General features: G+C 36.9%; 1 pseudogene; it reads left to right on the top strand.

Annotated features, from left to right (window-relative positions):
- Positions 1–4133: 4133 nt before the first annotated feature.
- Positions 4134–12470, top strand: LOC109055940 (annotated as a pseudogene).
- The last annotated feature ends 11612 nt before the right edge of the window (positions 12471–24082 follow it).

Here is a 24082-nt window from a genome sequence, read left to right on the forward strand (position 1 = left end):
TGCTCGAGCTGGATATTACTTCTTGGCAAAATCCTGATTGCTGGCGATCATATTCTTGCCTATAAAGGTTTCTTGCCTATAAGTGCTCTATACGGTCTCTGACTGATAGTCGTGGACCCGAATCAGACAGGCAGAGTTTTACCAACAACGTGAAAACTCGCCTGGTGCTGTTTGGCAGTGAACATGGTTCAACCATTCCAATTCCAGTCACCAGAGAGACTTATATACGCGAAAGGCTAGGTTAGACCCTTGAGTCGTTCAGAAAAGTAGAAGATCTTTCATTCTTCAAAAACACTAATGACATATATTCTATTGTGGTCCATCAATTTACTACCTAAGGCACCAAAATGTTTCAATGGATTTAACGAGTAAATAAAAAAGACATTGCCAAAAGCACTAGTCTAACTCGGCATTGTTCACTCTTAATCCAAGGCCGTCTGAAGAGACCAACAATCTTGCTATCAGACCAGATTTTATATGTTAAAGGTTTACTCCAACCGCAAAACGAAAATTTTGAAATTTTTGCTCATTAAGCACTTACCCCGATGTCAATTCCAAACCCCGTACAAGCTTTGTTTTTGTTTGTCGTCTTCGAACACAACATTTTAAGATAGTTTGGACGACAAAACCGTTAGGCTTTAGACTGTCCCATAGACTGCCAATCATAAATAACCTTGTCAAGGTCCCAGGAAAGTATGCCAGAGCAATCGTCAGAGATAAGTCCATCTGTCATCATTGCTTCAACCGGAACGGTATGAAGCGAGGAGATACTGTTGTGTACATGAAGAACACAAAATAACAACACATTTTATGCAACTATTCCTCTTCTCCTCTCCTTTTTGTTTTTTTGGCGATTGCTCATTATGCTACTATAAAGCCATACCGCAACATAAAATAGTCAAGATCACTGTACGCACAGAATCCTCTGCTGCGCGCGATCGCGTCAAGGATCAGAACAACTGCATGCGTGCATCTTGAAAAGCAAACGTTCTGGAAAGTGCCACTGTCACTTTTGTTGTGCCACAGTGGTGTGGTTTAGATGAAAACAATATCAAAGGCGCCTTTAGCCCGTTGTACCCACAGTCTATTGTAGTATGTTTCTTTTGTGTTGCATCTATTTTCTTCTTTTTATCTATTTTGTGTTTTTTGTAAATTATTTCATCACGCTCCGCTCCAAAAAAATTGGGACAAAATCAGGGTTTTTGATATGTATAATATTTAGACGTGTTGCTTTTTAGTGACCGTCATTCTCGTCGTAATCACCATCCAATGAACTGACCCCGTTCCCCTGTCGGCCCGCCCGCTCCGCTCTGCCTCCGTCTCTCAGCCGGTCAGTCACACGCTCACCCCGGTCCCAGAGACAGGTACGTTTCACAGCGCTGCGCAAGAGACTATATATTGACTACATAGTAAAGTGAACGTTTCCAGTATTAGTTGCAGGAGTGGTTTTAATTCTAGAATGTTAACGTGTTTTATTGTCGTTAGCTTTATGATTTTCGGAGTTGAATGTAACGAGCTGAATGTATTATTTTTTCCGTTTAGGTTTTTCCGTTTAGTGTTGTCGCGTCATGCCCCATTTAGGTTGTCCCCAAGGCACAACAACACAAAGAATATTTTTACCTTTGGATAATCAAATTCCATAATTATATAGTTGGTAAATAGCCTATATATATATATATATATATATATATATATATATATATATATATATATATATCTATATATATATATATATATATAAAGCTTATATAGCATATATTTGGAACTGTACCATAGTTAAATATACGTAACTTTATATTTATCAATTGATTTTTAAATGTACCATGGAGAACTAGTTGTGCATCAAGATGTGCTTTATCAATCACGGCCCGACACTCTGTATATCCAGAGTTGCACCCCTGAAAGGTCTAACATTAAATGTCTTATGAAAATGCCTTTTACTCAGGCGTGCCATGAGAGCTCAGTGCATTGTCAGGGAATCTGCATTTTTTTTCTTAAAGACTACAGAGAACAATATAATGCTGTGTAATAGTGGTAAGTACAGGCACTAAATAACTTAAATGATTTTGTTTTTTGGGTAAAACACAAAACCATTAAGGTCTCTTTATTTTTTATTTTTTATTTTTTTATTTTTTTTAAATCCTCTGTTTTGGTGTGCAGTGTATCCCTCTGGAGATACAGAAATTTGATTATAATAGGACACATAACGTTTTATCAGAGAAGTCCCCTGAACATCAGTGCACTTTCTTAAGGCATGCCAGATTAATCGCAGAGGCACCATGCAGGGCTGTATAAATATTTTCAAATAGAACCCCTTTCCTGGTTGCATAGAGCTTATATCCAGCAGTTTCCACGTCTGTGTAATGGTGTGTTCCTGGGGCACCGCAATTAACTTAACCCAAGCCTGCTGCCATGTTACTTTTAGATAAAAGATGATGAATTAAGCAAACTTGCAGTGATTTTCTTATTATTATCAATGAAGATTTTGAAGAAAGCAGTTTGTTGGATCTTCAAATCATTGATCATTTTCTGATGTACTACTACCACAAGATATACCCGTGTTTATTTGTCTGTACATTCTGCTAAAGTATAGGGGCAAATTTTTGCTAAAGGATTTATTCTTTTTTATTATGTCGGCATATTCACATGTCTCACTGACTGTAGTTCAAGTCAGCTCAAACTGACAAACACAAAGCACTTTTGTTTCCCTCCCTCACAATAAGAGACTCAAAAGTGCTTTGTGTTTGTCTTTGGATCAGCTTTTGTGCACATTGTAGATGGGAACCGAAATTTGCCAAGTCATTCAGCTGCTGTATAAAACCTGTTGAAGTTTTAGTTTATAGTCTATCACATAAAGAATACACATTTTTATAAATAATTTCTAAGTTGGAGACCCTCAAACCCTAATTAATTATGGTTGTATAGAGCAAAAGGTTCCCAACTCTGGCTCTTAAGGTCTATTTTCTTACAGAGATTAGCTCCAACCTTGATCAAACTCACCTGCCTGTAACTTTCTAATCCTGTGAATCTGATTAGTTTGTTAATGTGTGTTTTGATTAGGATTGGATCTTAACTGCAAAAAAAGAGGACCTGAGGGCCAGAGTTGAGAACCCCTGGCACAAAAGTATACTGACAGCTTTGATAGTGTTTTTTATATATTAAAAGATGCTGTCAGAGAAAATCCTTTGAATGTGATTTGTGATTGTAAAAGAGGAAGAACAATGTTGGGGATTTGATTCCTCAACTATGTGTATGTATATGCAAAAAAAATAAAAAAAATAAATAAAATAAAACATAAAAAACTCTGTGGTATGGAAATTGACTTAGATACCCGATTGGACTAGTGCCAAGGCTGCCGATCAACTGGGATTGGGATTTTTTAGGTGCAGGTGGAATGCAAATGCTAGAGCATCTTAGCTGAAACGACAAAAGTGGAATTATAGGGGAACAAATACTTCTGTGAACTTCTGATTTTGTTGTGGTCAGAGAGAGATTGTGATGAGAGGTTTTAGAAAATTACATGGAAGAGACAAGCCTTTGGCCTACTGTGGTGGACATACATTGCTCCTCCTTGGATGATCACGCAGTGAATGTATAATTTAAAGGGGACATACACAGTTTTGAAGAGTCTTTAGTTTTATCAGATTTATAAAAGATAGATATAACGACCTTAGGTTGGTTGGATTGAAGCGGGGCCAATGCACCATATCCGTTCGCCAGGAGTGGCAAAACAAACACACTTTGCACAAAACAACCCGACTTGCATACTTCCTTGCTCCCCCGGAGAAACAAACTGCATCCTCTGTTCCCTTAACGCTGGGTTCTTTGGGAAATTGGACAAGGATATTTTTCTCTCTCTCAAAACCAAAAACATACTTCTTTGGTGACATTGTTGATTTCATGGTCTCTAAAAACAAAATGACAAATCCTGCCTCAAGCATGTCCTCTGTGCAGCACTGCCGACAAACATCCGTAACCCGAATAAAGCAAATTGACACTGTTGCCAATTTCTTTCAATAGAAAATAGCTAAAGCCTGCTTGAAAAGTCGCTAAATGTCGCTAGATGATGTCATACACTAATTAGCATATTCACTACATCATGAATGCGTTGTATTTGCCTTTTACAAGACAATATGCGCTCGTTGTGCGCCGCCACCATCAAGTCTCAGAAAGTAAAGGTTCGTCCAAGAAGTCACACAGATTTGTCTACTTGGCGCTTTTGTTGGAAAGAAAAAAAAAGTCGCTAAAGGAGTCTAAAATGGTCTTATAAATTGGCAAAACTGTACATTGAGGAGGTGGTCTTGCTTTTCGTTTCTGTTGATGTGCATGTGGCCATGTTTAGCATGAGAATCCCAACTCTCTTTTAATAGTGCAAATAAGTCAGAATGCATGAAATGGCATTACACAATTTTTTGAACTTATCCTTTTCCTTTTTTCTACTGGGCTACTAAATTTACCTGTGTTTTAAGCTCTGTTTTCACTGAGCATTAAAGGCATCTTTTATTGGAATTGCACCTCTTATGAGTAAGCTAACATCTCAAAGGTTGTGGGTTGCATCATTTCCTACCATTCAATATACAGTATAGTGTGGAAAGAGTTGTTAAATTGTCATATTTCTATTTTGCTCTTTTTTTCTATGATTTGTAAATTAACTTAGAGTACTAAAGTAAATGTTCTGTTTCCAGTGGATCATCATTGGTAATCTGAGCTAGTTTTCTTAATGATCTTTGTATTTAAATAGATGTTTTGGCCAGTGCCATGTCTATTGCCATGTCTAAAAACACCAAAAGGTTTGCAAAAGTGTTATTTTTTGTCATGCTGTGCCAAACCTTTTGCTGCAATGCACCTTGGCATAAAATCCCTGCTGACCCAATAACGAATTTTACACACAGGTAAGTTTTGGGCTGTCATTTTTTTTCTTTTTTTTTTTTTGTTTTTGTTTTTTAGGCTATTAGAATGCTAAGTATTTACACTAAGTATAAAAATTGAGCATAATTAGTGTTATGATGATACATTTATATTTACACACACAGTTAACAGCTCAGTGTATTGAAGTACATTATAGAAGAAAAAATAATAACACTTTATTTCCACTATTAAACACCATTAGTACCGCGACTCAAAACCCGCGAGCTTTTGGGTTACAAGTTTGACTCTCTAACCCAAACTGCCTTAGCTGCCTTTTTTGCTAACAATACAGGTTTATTTGCATTTTTGTAGACTGTTTGGAATTTCTGTCCACATTTCCCTATTTAGTAGAAAATGATCGGGTTAAATTAAAACTTATGCACCTTACAAAAGGATACACTGACCTGCAGCCTTGTGCACTCAGTTGTTGATAATCACAAGCACAATGCTAAAAAATGTGTTTGTATTTTTGTTTGCCATGCTGCAAAGCATTCTGAGTGAAAAATTCCTCCCCCTGATGTGGTGCCATCACAACCCAAGCTGTGAAGCAGAGATGATGGGAATTCTCCTACCAGGTTCCACTGGAACTTCCTGGTGGGGATCAGAACTACTACCAGAGCTGCACCAGAAACTGTCTCACTGAAACACACACTGTACAATGATGAGTTGTTTCCCCTCCAGACGACAGCTCCAGTTGGCTTGTCGATGCTTGTTTGATGATCTGCCGCCTGATGTGGACATGTTCAAGTGTGTGGAAAGCCGGGCCATCTGTAAGTTAACATTACAGAACTTCTTTGCTAATAAATATTCAAACCTTCTGCCATAATGGCTTTCACAGCTTTGCATGGATTTATGAATTACAAATCTCTCTTCTGTGTATGTGTCCATGTTTCGCTACTGAAGGAGCTGCACTTGCTTTTCTGTTATCAGGAATTGGTGTCAGACCCCTAAAAATAATTGTAGATGTATGAGGTGTCAAGGTTTTTGACTATGCAACAGGGAGATGTATTAGGTAAGTTTTGAGTAGATTCTGGTGTCATACCATAGGTGCTATGTCTACTATTACATGTGTTGTGGGCCAAATTTTTTGATCTTAACCCAGATATCAACTCATGTCTCTTCTTAACAATTAAAATAAAATGGCATCATGCACCATATGATGGGAAACTAGTAATAATATACACTATTTATTTTAACACATTTTGTACATATTTTAGATGTGACTTCAGATATATATGTAATATTTTATTTATTTAGGAAACTGTTGGTTTTTGGCTGCAAATTGGAGCTCTAACTTTTGAGAAGGATATCATTAAAACAGGGTCATGCCAGCTGAACAATCACTCACCAAGGATTATGCTGGGATATTTCACTTCAGGGTGACTATAATAACTGTTCAATATTTCAATATTTAATCAGAAGTTTCTCACATTATAATTTCTTCAACATAAGAAAGTCATATTTTCCATGTGTTATTATTTATCACAGTTCTGGCGATTTGGAAATGGATTGATGTTGTTATTGATGACCAACTTCCAAATATTGATGATGAACTACTTTTTGTGTGTTCAAAAAACGTCTAATGAGTTTTGGCCTTGCTTTACTGGGAGAAAGCATATGCAAAGTTTGTACCATTATTTTGAGAAAAAAAAGTGTCCCGTCTTTATCATTATTTGAATAACTGAAATTTAAATTGACCTACAAGTATGCTGATGAGTGAACTCAAATAAACTGTCTTTAACAGGGGTGTGCGGGTCTATTGCTGACTTGCACGCTGGTTACATATCAGAGGCCCTGATGGACTTCACTGGTGGGACGCATATGTATTATACACTGAATACAGCTCCTGCTGATTTGTGGGAAATCATGGAACGTGCATTCAAGTCGAAAACGCTTATGGGCTGCGGATCTAAAACAGGGGTAAGAAAGACTTTACCAAATCCAAGTCATATATTTGTTACGTCTTTCCAAAGGCAGAATGTCAAATGGATCGTCATAAAAAAAAAAAAAAAAGCACATAACACAAAAAGCTGAATTTGATCTGATCTTTTACTGTCACAACAACAAACTCAGTCTGCTTAAAACACAATACAAATCAGAGCCGTAGCCTTGTACTGTCAAATTAAGGCAAAAAGCAGGCTGTATTTGTGTGCATTGTTATGATTTAGGTTGAAGATCAGATTAGATTCAATGACTAATGTATGCAGAAGTCAAGATTTTCAAAGTATATAAAAGTTTTCTTTTAATAACTGCATACTGTACATGGCCTGCTATGTCTTAATATGAAATGTTTTTAAACTTGTTTTTTTTTGTATGTAACATTAGACAACCCCTGAAGAAACTGAGTTACTTCATGGCATAATTGCAGAGCATGCTTACACTGTGACAGGGGTTTTTGAGGTAAGACCACACACGCATCTGGCTGTTTCAGTTAGTCTCAGATTATAACCATTTTTAATAGGATGCTTCCACGGTGGAATTGAGATTCAGGTACATTTTTGACCTTAATGACGGCACTAGTATAGGCATCCGTCAGTTTCAAGGGGCCCATGGATCATATTGGATGAAGATCACTGGTACAACTTCGGTTGTGATTCAAAAATCCAATTTGGGAATGGCAGTCTCTGCCACAAAACCTGCAGCTTGTTGGATAGGCTGGGTCCTAGCCTTCCTCTGTAGCTGCTTAGTCTGAGACTGCTATTTGAGCATCTCCACAAAGTTAGAGAGGCCTTTTTACACAATCTGTCTCCACTTGTATTCTGTCTGAGGCAGCAGTTTCCCAAGAGTTTGGTTTGATTCCGAGGGGCCTTGAGATGTCATTTACAAGTCTTTGTCCCTCACGTGAGGTCTACCTGTTGGTCGCATTCCATGTGACAGCTTGTCATACAGGAGAATCTTTTCTGAATCCACCCATCACCCATTTAGACAACATGACCTAGCCATCACATGCATCTCTACTTAAGATGGATGAACATGGATGAGAATCCTTGCTCTCAAGGACAGTGCATTTGGGGAGATGTTTGTCCTTCACAGGATGCCTGGTATGTGATGGAGGTAATACTTTCTTGTTGAGCATGCAAAGTCCATGACTCACTACCGTAGAAAGGAAAGGTGTGGCTCACCACACCAGCCTTGTAGACCTGCACTTTGGTCCACAACTCTCTTTGTCATCCAGGAACAGGGTTGTGATACTACTAAGTAGTCTGGCCTTGAATTTAGGGCACAAAATGTTAATGTACTTGTTTTTGTGTTAAAAAAAAAATGAAGAAAAGAAAATTTGAAAAACTATATTAGTAAGCACTACAGCGGTTCATTGGGTTCATTGGGAAAACGTTTCTGTGGTGACATTTCTGCAAAGTGATATTATGTTACTTCTTAAGTTTCACTTTCAAAGTGTTGTTCATTAAGTGGCGCTAAAAGTGTGTTCATTTTTTTTTTATCCAAACCTGGCAACTTTTTATTATGTTGGTTTTTACGTGTCGCGGCCATTTAGAAATGAAATGTCTGGTGAGTGGCGATAAAATGTTAAAGGGTTACTCCACCGCAAAATGAAAATTTTGTCATTAATCACGTACCTCCATGTCGTTCCAAAACCCGTAAAAGCTTCGTTCGTATTCGGAACACAATTAAAGATATTTTTGGATAAAAACTGGGAGGCTTGAGACTGTTCCCATAGACTGCCAAGTAAATTACACTGTCAAGGTCCCGGGAAAGTATGAAAAGCATCGTCAGAATACACCATCTGCCATCAGTGATTCAACCGTAACATTATGGAGCAACGAGAATACTTTTTGTACACAAAGAAAAGAAAAATAATGACTTTATTCAACAATTTCCTCTCCTCTGTGTCTCTCCAAATCAGCGTAGTGCCATTTTGCTCTTTTGTGTCAGCCGCGCCACAAGGATACGTTTTTACGTGTATTTACACTTTGGTTTGAAGCAAACAGCGCATTGGCGCAGGGATGGAGTTTCCCTTTAATCACATTTGAAAATAACAAATAACCTCCTACACTGAAGCCTGCCTAAACCTAACTGATAAAATAATAGAAGTGGCATTTTAGCTCGTTTTACAAGTCTTTGAGCTCTTCATAGTGATTTTTCTGCTTTGCATCGTGGGTGCAATATGTAGATTGAATGAATGTGAGCAATTTGTCACAGAGCCATCAATATTCATAGTGTACAATTCCAGGTTTATAAAAAAAAGCCAAACTAAGAACCAAGTTAGAGCAGAGGTAAGTTGCAAAAGAAAAAGAGGATTTTGTGTGTGCATATTTAATGTGCATATTTGTGTCTTTCTCCTTTTTAATTTAATACTCTTTTACTTACTTTTAATAAATCTCTTAAACTGACATTGATTCCTGGCTATGTACAACAGGTGATGAGTGAGAGAAAATCCAGTCCAGCTAGTGAGACTATTAAACCCATGGGGGCCAAGAAGAGTGGCAAGGAGACTGGAGTGATGGGTAATGGTTACAGTCACAGCTTCATTTAGCCAGTATCATTCACAAACTCAGCAGAGAAGTCTCTGTTTGTTTAAAAGTGAAAGTTTCTTTGTATTTGCTACATTATAGCACCGATGGTCTGCTTATTAATTTTACAGATCACCTTTGTGGGACACAGTTTGTGAGGAAGTCCGCAAAATTTGCCATGAAGTTTTAAATAATGGGGGAGTTCTGGTGAGCATGACCATGTTGGATACCCCCATCCTCTCACACTTGATGTGAGAAATGACTACTTCATATACAAAGTATGAAATCACATTTTACTTAGAAACATATATTTTAACTGCAGGATGTCAATGGAAGACTTTACCAACATTTTTGAAAACATAGACATATGTTGTCTCTGTCCTGATTTTCTGGATGGTTCCGCTGAATGTCAACTGGACGTCAGAACGACATTTTGGCAGATGGAATGCTGAGGGGACTACAGCAGGTGGTGACATAATTAAGACTGGGTATTATTACTGTATTAATATGTCTATATTTTGCACATAAAGCCCTAATATCAATCAGCAATCATAGCAAAATGATATATAGACAAGTATATACCCAAGGCTTGTATAAGTAAGACAGATATAACTTGGAATAAATGCATAGAAATTAAATAATGAACAAATATTGTTTTAATATGTTATAGAGACTTTCTGGACAAACCCTCAGTTTCGGGTGAAAATTGATGAGCTTAATGAGGAATGTGCTAGTGGCCAGCACCCTGAAAATATACTGGTGTCCCTCATGCAGAACCATGAGAAGAGACACAGAAATAGCCAAGATAATTTTAATATTGGCTTCTATGTTTTTGAGGTCAGTATTTTTCATATACTATGCATGTTTACATATGTAAATATGGCAAATAATGTATAGAATTTACATATGTTTGAATCTGATATAGTTTAATTTAAAGTTTCTTTATAAATTGAAGTTGCTTTCATTTACATTTATAGTATATTTATGCATTTAGTAGATCTATCTAAACTTTCTATCCAAAGTGACTGTGAGGGTACGTTCACCCAAAAATTAAAATTAGCCCATAAATTACTCACCATCAAGGTATCCTAGGTGTATATGACTTTCTTCTTTCAGATGAATCCAGTCTGAGCTATATTAAAAATTGTCTTTGACCTTTCAAGCTGTTTAATGGCACTCAGTGGGTGTTGCAGTGATTCAGTCCAAAAGAAGTTAAATAAAAAGCACCCATCCATTAAAAAAGTGTCTCACACGGCTCCGGGGGGTGAACAAAGGCCTCCTGTAGCGAATTGATATGTTTTTTGTAAGAAAAATAATACCCATATTCAAAACATAATAATCATTTTAATCTAGCTTGCGCTTACTGTTATAAACGGAAGCAGATCCGGGCAGATGACGTATGAGGTCGGCTTTGCACCGCTCAGAAGTGACGAAGGCAGAAGAGCAGGGGAGAGATCAAATATAAAAACATGCTTTAGTAAATGCTGCTCCATCTGAATGCACGTGCTGGAGATTAACAATAATAATAACTTTAATCTAGCTTGCGCCAACAGTTTGTACACAGAAAGCAGCTCCAGGAGGATGATGTATTTAGTAAATGCCACTCCATCTGAACGCACATGCTGGACATTAACTACCTCCGACATTCTTCTTTACAAATCCATGTTTTGTACTTCTAATTAGTGACTGTTGTTTTGTTTTTGATCTCTTCCCTGCACTTTCGCCTTCGTCACTTCTGAGCGGCGCAAAGCCGACCTCATATACGTCATCCACCCAGATATGCTTCCGTTTACAACAGTAAGCGCAAGCTAGATTAAAATGATTATTATGTTTTGAATATGGATATTTTTCGTACAAAAATGCATCGATTCGCTACAGGAGGACTCTGTTCACCCCCCTAAACCGTGTGAGAAACCTTTTTTTTATGGATGGGCGCTTTTTATTTAACTGCTTTTGGACTGATGCCCTGCAACACCCGCTGAGTGCCATTTAACAGCTTGGAAGATCAAAGACAATTTTTAATATAGCTCCGACTGGATTCGTCGAAAAAAAGAAGAAAGTCATATGCACCTAGGATGCCTTGATGGTGAGTAATTTATGGGCTAATTTTAATTTTTGGGTGAACTAACCATTTAAGGTACAATTCCCCCCCCCAAAGAAACGTGAGCAATTAGTCACAGAGTCATCAGTATTAGTAGTGTACAATGCTAGGTTTATTAGAAAGCCAGGCTAAGAAACAAGCTAAAGCAGAGGTGAATTGTAAAAAAAAAGAGCAATTTTAGTGTGCCATGCTTTGAGGTTGTGGAGTGGTTTTGTTCTTATAAAGAAGAAGTGGCAGGTGCTTTGTGAAAGTTGTGATAGCCTCAGCACTTTCATTGACGGTTTTTATGCATAAACTGCAATATCCCTGATAGCTGTTTACCTTTTTCCTCTTGTACTTTCACAGATACCAATAGAGGCAAGTGAAAATTAACCTAAATGTTATAATCTTATGGTCCTTTCAAGAAGAGTTTTTTTTTTATGTATTCATTTTTAAAATACACTAAAGATACATTTTATAATTCTTTTTCAGATGAGAAGTCAAAGTGGGAGGTTTTTATCTGAGTTCTTCATTGACAAAGAGTCTGTAGCACAGACTGATGAGTTAGTAGAGTTCAGAGAGGTGATGAAATTCTTCAGGCTGGAGCCGGGAGAGTATCTGATTGTACCGTGCACAGAGAATCCTGGTGAAATGGCCTCCTTTGTCCTGTCTGTTTTCTCAAAGAATGAGACACACATGGAGTAAGTTGTGAAGCATTTTAAAGCATTGCCCAGGTCCCTAAATACTCTGTGCTTAAGGCATATAGTATAGAGGAACCTGAAATTACAGCTCTGTGATGTAATTTTTTTTAATCTATTTTTATTTTTCCAACAGACATATTCAAGAAACTCCTGAGTAGAATGAAGACATTCTTGATGAGGGTGTGGCAATCCTTTTATTACTTGTCACATGAATTGGAATCAGTATGTTCTGCTTTTTCTTTTGAATTAAAGTGTGGCATTATATCAGTTCTTTTCATTAATTCCAAATAAGTTATACTGCTGCAGATAGCGCAAATAAAGCTCCCATATAGGCATGAAAAGCTCTTATATATTTCTATTAATATTGTTCTCCAAAGAAATCAGATATTGCTTGCATAAGAATAATCAGTAAACTTTTTAAAAATTAATTGGTAGCTTCTTTCTGGATGTGGTGACAGCATTCTAATTTAATGAATCCAAATAAGTAAAAAATATAAAGCTAATACCTCAGTCTAGCATCCAGATTTTCTTAGAGTGACACAACAAGGCAAATGTATTGTAAGTATTGGCCATCTGTTTATGGAAGCCACATGAATTCAGAGGAACACATGTCTGTTTTAAAAATGTGTCAATGAAGCTTAAGGGTTTCTTAAGATCAACCAGTAGCACATGGCGTGCACAATTTTAATGTTTGTGGGTTTTGATTCAGGGAATGCATGAACTTATGAAATGTATACCTAGATTGCAATATAAGCCACTTTTGGATTAAAGTGTCTTTCAAATATGCAACCTAAAGTTGAGTGTTGGTTTGTTGTCATTTTGTCCATATTAAATTACGATTAACAAAGTCTTGCATCTACTGTAAATTGTCCTGTCCATGCAATGAAACACATTTAAATCCAAATTAAAAAAATTTAGTGTCTAAACTGTTTTTCAGAACATTGGAATAATAAAAATTTCTGTATATTAAAGCTTGTTACTGAAGCAAGGCCAGCTTGTACATATTTTGGTGATAAACCAAAAATAATCTTAAACTGGCTTAATAGATACTCCCTTTCAATAGCTGGGGAATATGTTATTTATTTTAAAAAATATTGCTTTTGATATTTTCCTGACTGATCTGTGTGTGTGGAAGAGCATTTTCTAAATTTTTGCTAACAAGTGCAAAGGAAGCAAAGTTTCCTACTTTAGGAAAGGAAAACCCAGTCTCCTCTTGCTACAATCACTACAGTTTCCATCTGAAATGAACACTAGTGGCAAAAAAATAAAGAAAAAAAACAATTCAGCAAATTTGATCTACAGTAGCTTTGATTGGATCAGATGGACTAGCCTTCGTTTCCTACATGCATCAGTAAGACTTGGGTGCCCATAATAACCCTAATGCCGATTCACCAGTTGTCCTTCCTTGCATCATTTTTGGTAGGTACCAACCACTGCATACCGGGAACACACCACAAGCTGTTTTGGAGATGCTCTGTCCCAATCGTCTAGCCAGCACTATTTAGCCCTTATCAAAGTCACTCAGACCTTTTTGTTTGCCAATTTTTCCTGTTTTCAACACATGAATTTCAAAAATGGTCACTTGCTTCCTAATATATCCCACTCTTTCACAGGTGCCATTATAATGATATAGTCAATGTTATTCACCTCAATGTACAAAACTGTTAACAAAAACAATTAAGAAACATGATTATTTAAACAAAATACTTTCAAATGTGAAGCCTCATACCGGGAATTCTGGGAATATCAGTTTACAGTATTTGACTGTAAATTATAGGTTTGATTTGGTCTAAAAATAACTGTAAAATTAACAGCATTTTACTGTTTAAATTACATGAAATATCTGGTTAGGGTCTTTTACAGTTTTTTTTCATGTATATAATACAGGAACTTACTGTTTACATATTAACAGTTTTTTTTATTTTATTTTTTATTAGCATTTCTACAATATTTTTACAGTTAAAATTACACTCATCTTTTAAATTATTTTTCCTGCAAAGCTGTGCTTGTGATGCTAATCTTCTCTATGAAGAATGAGCATTTGTTTTCCTTTGTAAAAAGGTAAATCAGCAAAGGTTCCTTTATTACTTACTGGAATGTCCTTGTATTGCATTTATATAGCATTGTAATGCACTAATGAACATAGGTCAGGAAACACTTAACTTTAATATTGATACAGGAGATGATTCACAAGTGATAACTGAGGAGGCATTTAAACAGCTGACACCAAAGAAACATCTATCCTCTGAAAAAGCTTCGCTCAGCACCCTGCCACCCCAGCAAGTAGACTTAAATGCCTGGGTCAGTTTCATGCATGAGTTCATGGGGGATCCAGGAACAGGGTTGGAAACCACTGATCAAGGGAAATCTGTTCCCAAAATAATCACAGTAGAGTGTCTAACCTCCTGACAATGAGGGTGTTGTTGGTATAAGGTCCAGCCAAGATGTGGCTTTCTTAAGACTAAAAAGCCTCACTGAGCTCTCCTATTCTACAACCTTAAAAGAAGTGTCAGCAAGCGGCTAGAAGGTAATCAGTAATGATGTATAGAGAAAAGCAGCATATTGTAAGCATTGCAGACAGCACAGCGTGAAACTGCTGATCTCAAAGTTACCCTGCTGAACATGGGAGAGCGTAGCAGTGGATCTTTGTAAACAGGAATGTCTTTGCTGTATCCGATTTCAAATGCTAGGCTATTCCAGATACACAGAGATCCTGTCTCTCTCTTCTCTCTCCAGCTTGAATTTTGCTTGATTTGATATCAGTTTCACATTCCATTTTCCAGGTCAGATCATAGTCTAAGAGACCCAATTTTAGCAAAATTTTAACTGTAATTTGCCCTTACTTCCTTTGTATATTAGTATAGAATTTTTTTTTTGCGTCACATTCAAACCTGTATGAATGAGTCTACACTGCCATCTAGTGGCATTATATAAAACTATAATACAGGGAGGAACAGCAACCGATCATCACCACACATCCCTAATTTACAGCAGTCACAAAACCGTTCACACATCATGTACGTGTCACAAATATATATTGACATTGTGGTAGGCTACATATAAAAACTCCTCTGCACCTTATAAGAAAAAAATGGAAGCTTTATAATAAAAATTACTCGTTTGCAGCAAACTAGCCTATAGTTTTTATGTTTTGTCTGCAAATGATCTGCTACTATTGATCAAGCATTTCACAAAGGTGGGGGAAATTCTGTACGCCACTCAAATCAAACAAACTTTAATTTGGCCCATCTGTTTGGGGAAACTTAAATGGAACAATTTTAATAAACAATAAAAATGACTTAGATAAAGAATAAGCCAATAAGCAATATTTGTACATCCTATAGTTTAACTCGAAATTATCGAAATTAGAGTCGACTGACTTATGGTTTTGACATCAGTGCTTCATGGCGAACTAACGTTAGCTAGCTTGTACTGCAATTTTCATGTTGGATATTTGTATTATCTCAAGTAAAATACTACCAGTGCGTGTCTGGAAGTTGTCACAACTTTAATATTACCTGTCTGACGGGTTTACTAGAGACTTTATTAATTACTAGGGTTGGGAACCGAGAACCGGTTCTTATTCAGAACCTGCAATTTCTAAGTATCGGTTCCGAAAACGGTTCTGGCGTGACACGTGACCAAGCGCTGTGAGCAGCCTTGCGCCGGTGTTCTGATGATTTGGCGTTTCCCATGAAGGATGTCACAAACCAAATAACAGAAACGCCGCCCTGCCTCTTTAATTACTGAACACAATGTTTCCACCGCTTCGTGTCTTTAACTGCCGAACACGTTTCCCACGACTGTACAGGTCATTTCAAGAGTGATAAACAAAGTGATAGAAAATATTTATTTTCATGCATTTTACATGTTTTAAAATGTAGAAACCACTCATTGTATCACACCATCTCCTGACTGCATTATTATTTGTAAAATAGGGCTTCATGGAGTGTGTGTATACATGGTTATAAGTATAACAGTTTATATTTCATTAATTTAGGGAAACGAACAAGTGTCTTAGCCCTCAAGGGACTTTTTAGCCAACCAGGTTATTCCTGCTTGAAAAGCAAAATGTTATTGATAGTGTAAAAAACATAAACTTTGAAGCATATGCTGATTGATGTACTAGCATTACTCAACATTACTTACTACCTTCCAGCAACACTACATTCAATGAAGGTAAAATAGTAAAAAACATAATTCATTTAAATGGAACCGGAATTGGAACCTGAAAATATGTATACTGTAATATACAGGTGCATCTCAATAAATTAGAATGTCATGGAAAAGTTAAATTTGAGTTAATTCAACTCAAATTGTGAAACTTGTGTATTAAATAAATTCACTGCAGTAGTTTTAAGTCTTTGGTTCTTTTAATTGTGATGATTTTGGCTCACAAAAACCCAAAAACACCTCAACAAATTAGAATATGGTTCTGCAAATCAACTAATCAATTCAAAACACCTGCAAAGGTTTTCTGAGCCTTCAAAATGGTCTCTCAGTTTGGTTCACTAGGGTACACAATCATGGGGAAGACTGCTGATCTGACAGTAGTCCAGAAGACAATCATTGACACCCTTCACAAGGAGGGTAAGCCACAAACAATCATTGCCAAAGAAGCTGGCTGTTCACAGAGTGCTGTATCCAAGCATGTTAACAGAAAGTTGAGTGGAAGGAAAAGGTGTGGAAGAAAAATACGCACAACAAACCGAGAGAACCTTATGAGGATTTTCAAGCAAAATCGATTCAAGAATTTGAGTGAACTTCACAAGGATTGGACTGAGGCTGGGGGTCAAGGCATCAAGAGCCACCACACATAAACGTGTCAAGGAATTTGGCTACAGTTGTCGTATTCCTCTTGTTAAGCCACTCCTGAACCACAGACAACGTCAGAGGCGTCTTACCTGGGCTAAGGAGAAGAAGAACTGGACTGTTGCCCAGTAGTCCAAAGTCCTCTTTTCAGATGAGAGCAAGTTTTGTATTTCATTTGGAAACCAAGGTCCTAGAGTCTGGAGGAAGGGTGGAGAAGCTCATAGCCCAAGTTACTTAAGTTCCCACAGCCTGTGATGATTTGGGATGCAATGTCATCTGCTGGTGCTGGTCAATTGTGTGTTTTTTTGAAGACCAAAGTCACTGCACCCGTTTACCCAAAAATTTTTGGAGCACTTAATGCTTTATTCTGCTGACCAGCTTTTTGAAGATGCTGATTTCATTTGCCAGCAGGATTTGGCACCTGCCCACACTGCCAAAAGCACCAAAAGTAAAATGACCATGGTGCTGGTGTACTTGACTGGCCAGCAAAACTCAGCAGACCTGAACCCCATAGAGAATCTATGGGGGTATTGTCAAGAGGAAAATGAGAAACAATAGAGAATCTATGCAGATGAGCTGAAGGCCACTGTCAAAGAAACCTGGGCTTCCATACCACCTCAGCAGTGCCACAAACTGATCACCCTCCATGCCACGCCGAATTGAGGCAGAAATTAAAGCAAAAGGGAGCCCCTACCGAGTATTGAGTACATGTACAGTAAATGAACATACTTTCCAGAAGGCCAACAATTCATTAAAAATGTTTTTTTTTTTTTTTTTTTTTTTTTTTTTTATTGGTCTTATGAAGTATTCTAATTTGTTGAGATCGTGAATTGGTGGGTTTTTGTTAAATGTGAGCCAAAATCATCACAATTAAAAGAACCAAAGACTTAAACTACTTCAGTCTGTATGCATTGAATTTATTTAATACACGAATTTCACAATTTGAGTTGAATTACTGAAATAAATGAACTTTTCCACAACATTCTAATTTATTGAGATGCACCTATATGTTGAATTTTGACATTGGCAACCTTTAAATTAAGTTAACAGTAAGTAATAAACAGTATTGAGCATTGAGTAGTTGAGTATTGTGCATTTTTCCTTACCACTATTTTTTAAATAGTTGTTTAATTTTTTTTAATGGAACCGGAATCAGAATCGGAACCGGCAAACGTTAGGCAGAACCGGAACAAGAAAATTTCGAAAGATTCCAAACTCTATTAACAGATCCAGCAAAAATAAATAAATTAATAAAAAAAAATAAAAAAAAAATTAAAAAGGCCCATTCACGTATTTGTCGGACCGATATTACTACAACTATTAGAATACAGGGTTCATACATAGAGAGATTTTGTCGTGAGGCATGTCAGTGGAATTTTTTTTTTTTTTATTGGCGCAGGCACTGCCTATTAATTACTCTGTGATGGAGCAAACTTATAAGATGAAACAGCCCGATCTCACGGCAATTCATACATATTTTAAGAGGTGGCTAATTCGTATGAATTCGTACGATCACACTCGTTCAAATTTATACGATTTTTGCCAAATTGTATGCATTTTACGAATGACCTACACCTAACCCCACCCCTAAACCTAACTGGCACTGGGGTTTAGACAAGTATTATATAATAGTACGAGTGAGGTCATACAAATTTATACGAATTAGCCACCTTGTAAAATACGTACGAATTGGTTGTGAGATAGAGTTGGATGAAACCCCCTTGAATGCTGATACACCTAAAATATTTACTAAAATACCCAACATTACATAAAAACTCATACCGTTCTGTCGATTTGTCCTACCCTGTCAGATTTTGCTACCTTCCATTAAAACAGTGGGTAGTACAATTCGACAACGAAAAATGCTGCCGATAAAATTTATTTATAGGTTTATTAACATCTACACCTACCACAACCCTAAACCTACCCTTACAGTAATGCAGATACATTAAATATTGTTGTTTAGCATGAGAAAAAAGGACACAATATTGATGTGCGCATGTGCAGTAAACCCTGGTAGGAAAATCTGACGGGTGGGATAAAATGTCAGGACATCATAAATGAGCATTGCCAAACAATTTGAGTCCGTTCTAAAAGTGTGAAAGAAAAAAAAAACACAAATAAAAATAGCCTAATAGAAGATTCGCGAATCAGACGACATGCGTGACAGTTTTCAGCGATCTAAAGAAAGAACATGGTCTGACGAGGATTCAGAAGATTATTTTTGTTAGAGAAATAGGAAAAAATTACGGGTCTGTTTTAAGAATATCAGTGCAGCAAAGGGGACGTGGGCTGTGTAGTATGGGACGCTGCTATTGTCTTGTCAAAATACCTCGAAATAGAACAATTTTACAGTGTTCAGTCTCGTGTTAGTACGTAGTCTCGCGTGGCCAGACCTTCAAACTGAAGGTCTGGAATTCATGGCAGCTTTCATTGGCCAAGGCCCGCCCATGAGGCCATTTGACTGACATGTCAAACAACCAATCACAGTTCGTTTCGTTCAGCGGCACGTTTCAATGCGTGGAAATATCACCATAATAACAGACCGGTGTGTAAAATTCTGCGAACTTTAAATATTTCACATACTTTTGAAAATCCAGTGTTTAGTTGCTCGTCATCACTGTGGCTTTCTTCTGTTGTGAGGAGGTTTGGTGCCACGGTATCTTTGTTTCCAGATGAAACGTTAAAGAACACAAAACACACGTCTCACGGAAATCCTGTAGAATTCAACCAATCCGATGGCGACTTCGACACTCCTGAAGTGTTTCCACTTTTGTATCCCATATGCATCAGATATTTAGCCAATGGTCTGTGGACGTGACGTCTGAGGCTGAGACTATTTAGTGTTTGGTGTTTTGTGTATAGTGTTATTTTGTTATTTAGCAAATGGTTTTTGTTCGTGTAGTCCATTGACGATATTTCTCTTCACTGAAATTGCTCCCTCCACAGCAGCACTGCGCTATTAGCAGTGCATGCCAGCTCGGAGAACTGGGTAGCTCTGTGAACTGTTTCATCCTGTCAAAGAATTACTCAACCTCGAGCCAGTAGCCTTCGAGTATGAGATGTGACGGAGCATGTGATTTGTTGAATTAAGTGAACGAATACGCCTTTCACTGAACGAGTTTCGTTTGAGTCTGAACGAGATTGAGAGATCTTCTCTTTCGTGAACGAAATGACTGAACGAGATTGAGAGTCATTCGTGAACGAGTTAAATTAACTGGTACATCTCGTTTTGAGTCTGAACGAGATTGAGAGATCTTCTCTTTCGTGAACGAAATGACTGAACTGGTACATATGTATTTCATAGCCTATCTCGTTCGTGAATGAAATGAATGAGAGTATACCGGGTCAGTCGGCCATTTAGCATGTCAATCTCGATCAGCAATCAGCAGATGCAAAGCACAGTTATAGGTACTGTGCACATACGCTTGTTTTCATATTTAGCATACAGAACATAATTCCAAGTTTATACCGGGAAGTTTAATCCCCGATTTATGAATGTGAAATATATTATATATGAACTGTCTGACCAAACAATTATGCAAGAAAACCTCATGCTTTGTTCATCTGAACAACTTATTTAGACTTTATTTAATGCGATTATACACACATTTTAATAAAGCCAAATCGGGTTTTGTAACAAGTGAATACGTTCTTCGACTTAAGACATAACACATAAGACACTCTTTTTTGCCACCTGCTGGTGTATTTGTGTAATATGAAGAAATGGTTACTGAACGAATCAGTGAACGAATCTGAACGAATCATTTTGGTGAACGAATTGAAAATGAACGAATCTCTTGAAATAATCAAAATTTCCACCACTATCATACAGGGACATACTCAAAAAAAAAAAAAAAAAAAAACTTTTTGAAAACTTAAACAAACCCTGAAGGAATATATTTGGCAAAGTAATACTCCATCAAACACCTAACTCGTTTTTTTTTTTGGTCATGTTTTAGCATGAGAATCCAACTCTTTAACAGTGTAAATATAACTACATGCATGCATGAAATAGCATTAGACCTCGCCTTTTAAGGGGTCATATGACGTTGCAAAAAAGAACATTATTTTGTGTATTTGGTGTAATGCAATGTGTTTATGCAGTTTAAGATTCCGAAAACAACTTATTTTCCACATTTTTTTTTTTTTTGTTGCTATATGCTTATGCCTTTTTGAAACACGTTGATTTTTATAAAGCTCATTGTTCTGAAAAGCGAGGTGTGCTATGATTGGCCAGCTGCGTTGTGATTGGCCGAATACCTCAAGCATGTGATGGAAATGTTACGCCTCTTACCATACTGTGATGCTGTGTCCCGATGCCATGAGACAAAACCAATAAAACCCATTACAAACGAGGCATTTGTTGCATCCAGTGGGGACATAATTACTGATTATACTGACTTATGCTGTCTTTTTACGCGTTTCGTTGCATATCACGCCACAAAAACATAAAACCATGTCTTCATTTATGATTGGAGAAAACGACAAACAACAAGCTCTACTCTACACTGTTCAAAACTCACGTTTGAATCATCATTGGCAAATCCTTTACATATGAAAACGTACTTACAGGCTGTGAGTCAGAAGCGTCAGACTGTCCTTGCAAAGTTGGAATTGCCCCACTTTATAGAAACAGTCTTTGTGCACAGTCTGCATTGTAGGCTACTCTCGTTTTAGGAAACAGTCCTCTGTAAAATGTGCTGCACACATCTGGATATTTGGGTTGAGCTTTTCTGGAACAGTGTTGTAAATAAAACTTAACCACTGATTTCTAGTTGTGTCCTCTTTTGAAAGACCAAACAAAGTAGTTTCGCTTTCACAAAGAAACACACAGAGTCTCCTCCACAACATGGTGGCAGCAACAATACTACAACGAGAATCAAAGTTTTATGGCCTTCTTTCTTTGTATGAACATTTGGGCGGCGTTATGCAAATCTTCCCACACAGTGACATAGACATGCATGGATGAGTCTTATCTTTTATAAAGAATATCTCTTTGGGTTTAAGACTTTAGTATTTGCAACTTTACAGATCTTCTTTATGCACCAAGATCTTGTAACACCCCAAAGAGAAAGGAAAACTTGAAATTGCATCATATGACCCCTTTAATCTCACAATTGTTCAATCAGGAAATTATTAATTTCTTTTTATCACAAATAAGTGAACAGTGGGTCCAATTTTTGACGTCACGTCCACTCTAAAATTTATTTTAAAATATTCTGTTATGTTTTATTTTGTTAATGAAAATTATTATAATGAATAATTGGTAATCAGTTTAGAATTGTTTTTTTCTTATATGTTTTCAATATGGAGCTGGAGTCCTGTTAAAAGGCGTTCACACTAACAGGGTTTGTTGGTTTGTTTGCATGAGTCATATCACCAACAGTCACTGTCATTCATACCACCAGCATTCGCCTGTCAACAAAAGACAGCTTTTGTTTTCTTTTGTTTACAGGGTGCCTTTGTCAGTCTTTTGTAATAGGCTGTCCCTTTATAATGAACGAAAGCCAGTTCTTTAGTGTCATCACCTTCTAGGAAATTACATCATAGTTTTTGGTGGGGGAAAAAAGAACAAAAGCACAAACATCATATTTTTAAAAAGAAAACATATATATTTATGTGATGTTGTGTGGCATGGTCACTGTAAAACAGTTCAGTCTGCTAAAATGAAAACAGTCTTTATTATAATATAAAAATGTAAATAGTTGGTTATTATTAAAGTTGACTTTAAGCTGACACACTCATCTAAGCAAACTCTCAGTCCATCAATCCTTGCTGTACAATTGCTAACTTTTTGCTATTTATTTTCATCCTTTTTGGCATCCTGTTTATTTCCATGCTATTGAAATGTCACTTATACACATTTAGAGAAATACTTCCTTAAATTAATACACAAATATATTCAGTTTCAAAGGTATCATTTTATTTCCAGTCATATATCCCTGGTAGAGAATATACTCTCAGTCACACCACTGGATTGAGTTATCTGCACAGCCAATATGACTATGCTATAAGAAAACCCAATGTATTATTGTAATATATGCTTATGCATAATTTTCAGGTCATCATTATGGAACAATGTGAGTGAAAAATGACCAATCCAAATGTCGCTCTTTGGCCATTGGCGGTGAGATCTGGTAGGCATTAAATGTAGTTTCAGACTGATCTTTTGCTGCATTAAACATAAATCAAATATTTTCAGTAACACATATTTTACTGTAGGATGTCAATAGTGGACTTCACTGAAAACTTTAGGGGCATTGATATTTGTTTCCTCAGTCCTGATTTTCTGGACAGTTCCTCTAAATGCAGATGGACTTCCACATGCTATTACGGCAGCTGGGATGCTGGGACTACAGCTGGTGGCCATCCCAGTAATAAAGGTACGTAATACCTTCACTGAGAGTGAGTGAAATCTTAATACATTGAGGACCTTACTAATGTTGAGAACCATTAAATGTTCAACAAGTAAACATATTTGTGTAAACATTGGCTTTTCATTCTAAGTTAATTCTAAAACCTTTGAGATTTGCCTATATTGATTTTTGTTCTATATTGAGTTATATAGTTATAGTCTATATATGGTGGAATTTACTGATATGTAATTAATTATATAATAGTGGTGGGAGGAATTTGGAATCTCTTTCAGTTTGCTCAATGGTATAGGCTACTTGTGCAGTGACGTACTATGCTATGCTATTTAAGATCATTAAATCTGAGCACAGAATTCCAGAGCCTAGGTCAGAACAAAGAGAACAAGTCAAAACAAGTGGGAGAAGACTGCTCGTTTAGGTTGTTACCCTTGAAGGTAAAGTATATTATTTATATCTTCAAAATCGAATGCATCCACTGATTATATTGCATGTCTCTGAATAATTATCAAGACATAACAAGCTGATAACACAGGCTCATCCGGGTAACTGAAGTCAGCTCTGTACTCTTGCAAGGAACAGTTTTTCTTGGTGGAAGCTTTGCAGTAGTTTAGCTAATAAAATATTAAAACTTGATTCAAAATGGTGTACAATTGTTTAATTATGTCATCCTGGTATTGCTCTTGTTTCATACAAATGCAGCTGCTGTCATTTTACTACGATTGTTTAGTACGCTGA

Source organism: Cyprinus carpio, chromosome A17 (assembly GCF_018340385.1).
Source record: "Cyprinus carpio isolate SPL01 chromosome A17, ASM1834038v1, whole genome shotgun sequence".
NCBI classification, from domain to species: Eukaryota; Metazoa; Chordata; class Actinopteri; order Cypriniformes; family Cyprinidae; genus Cyprinus; species Cyprinus carpio.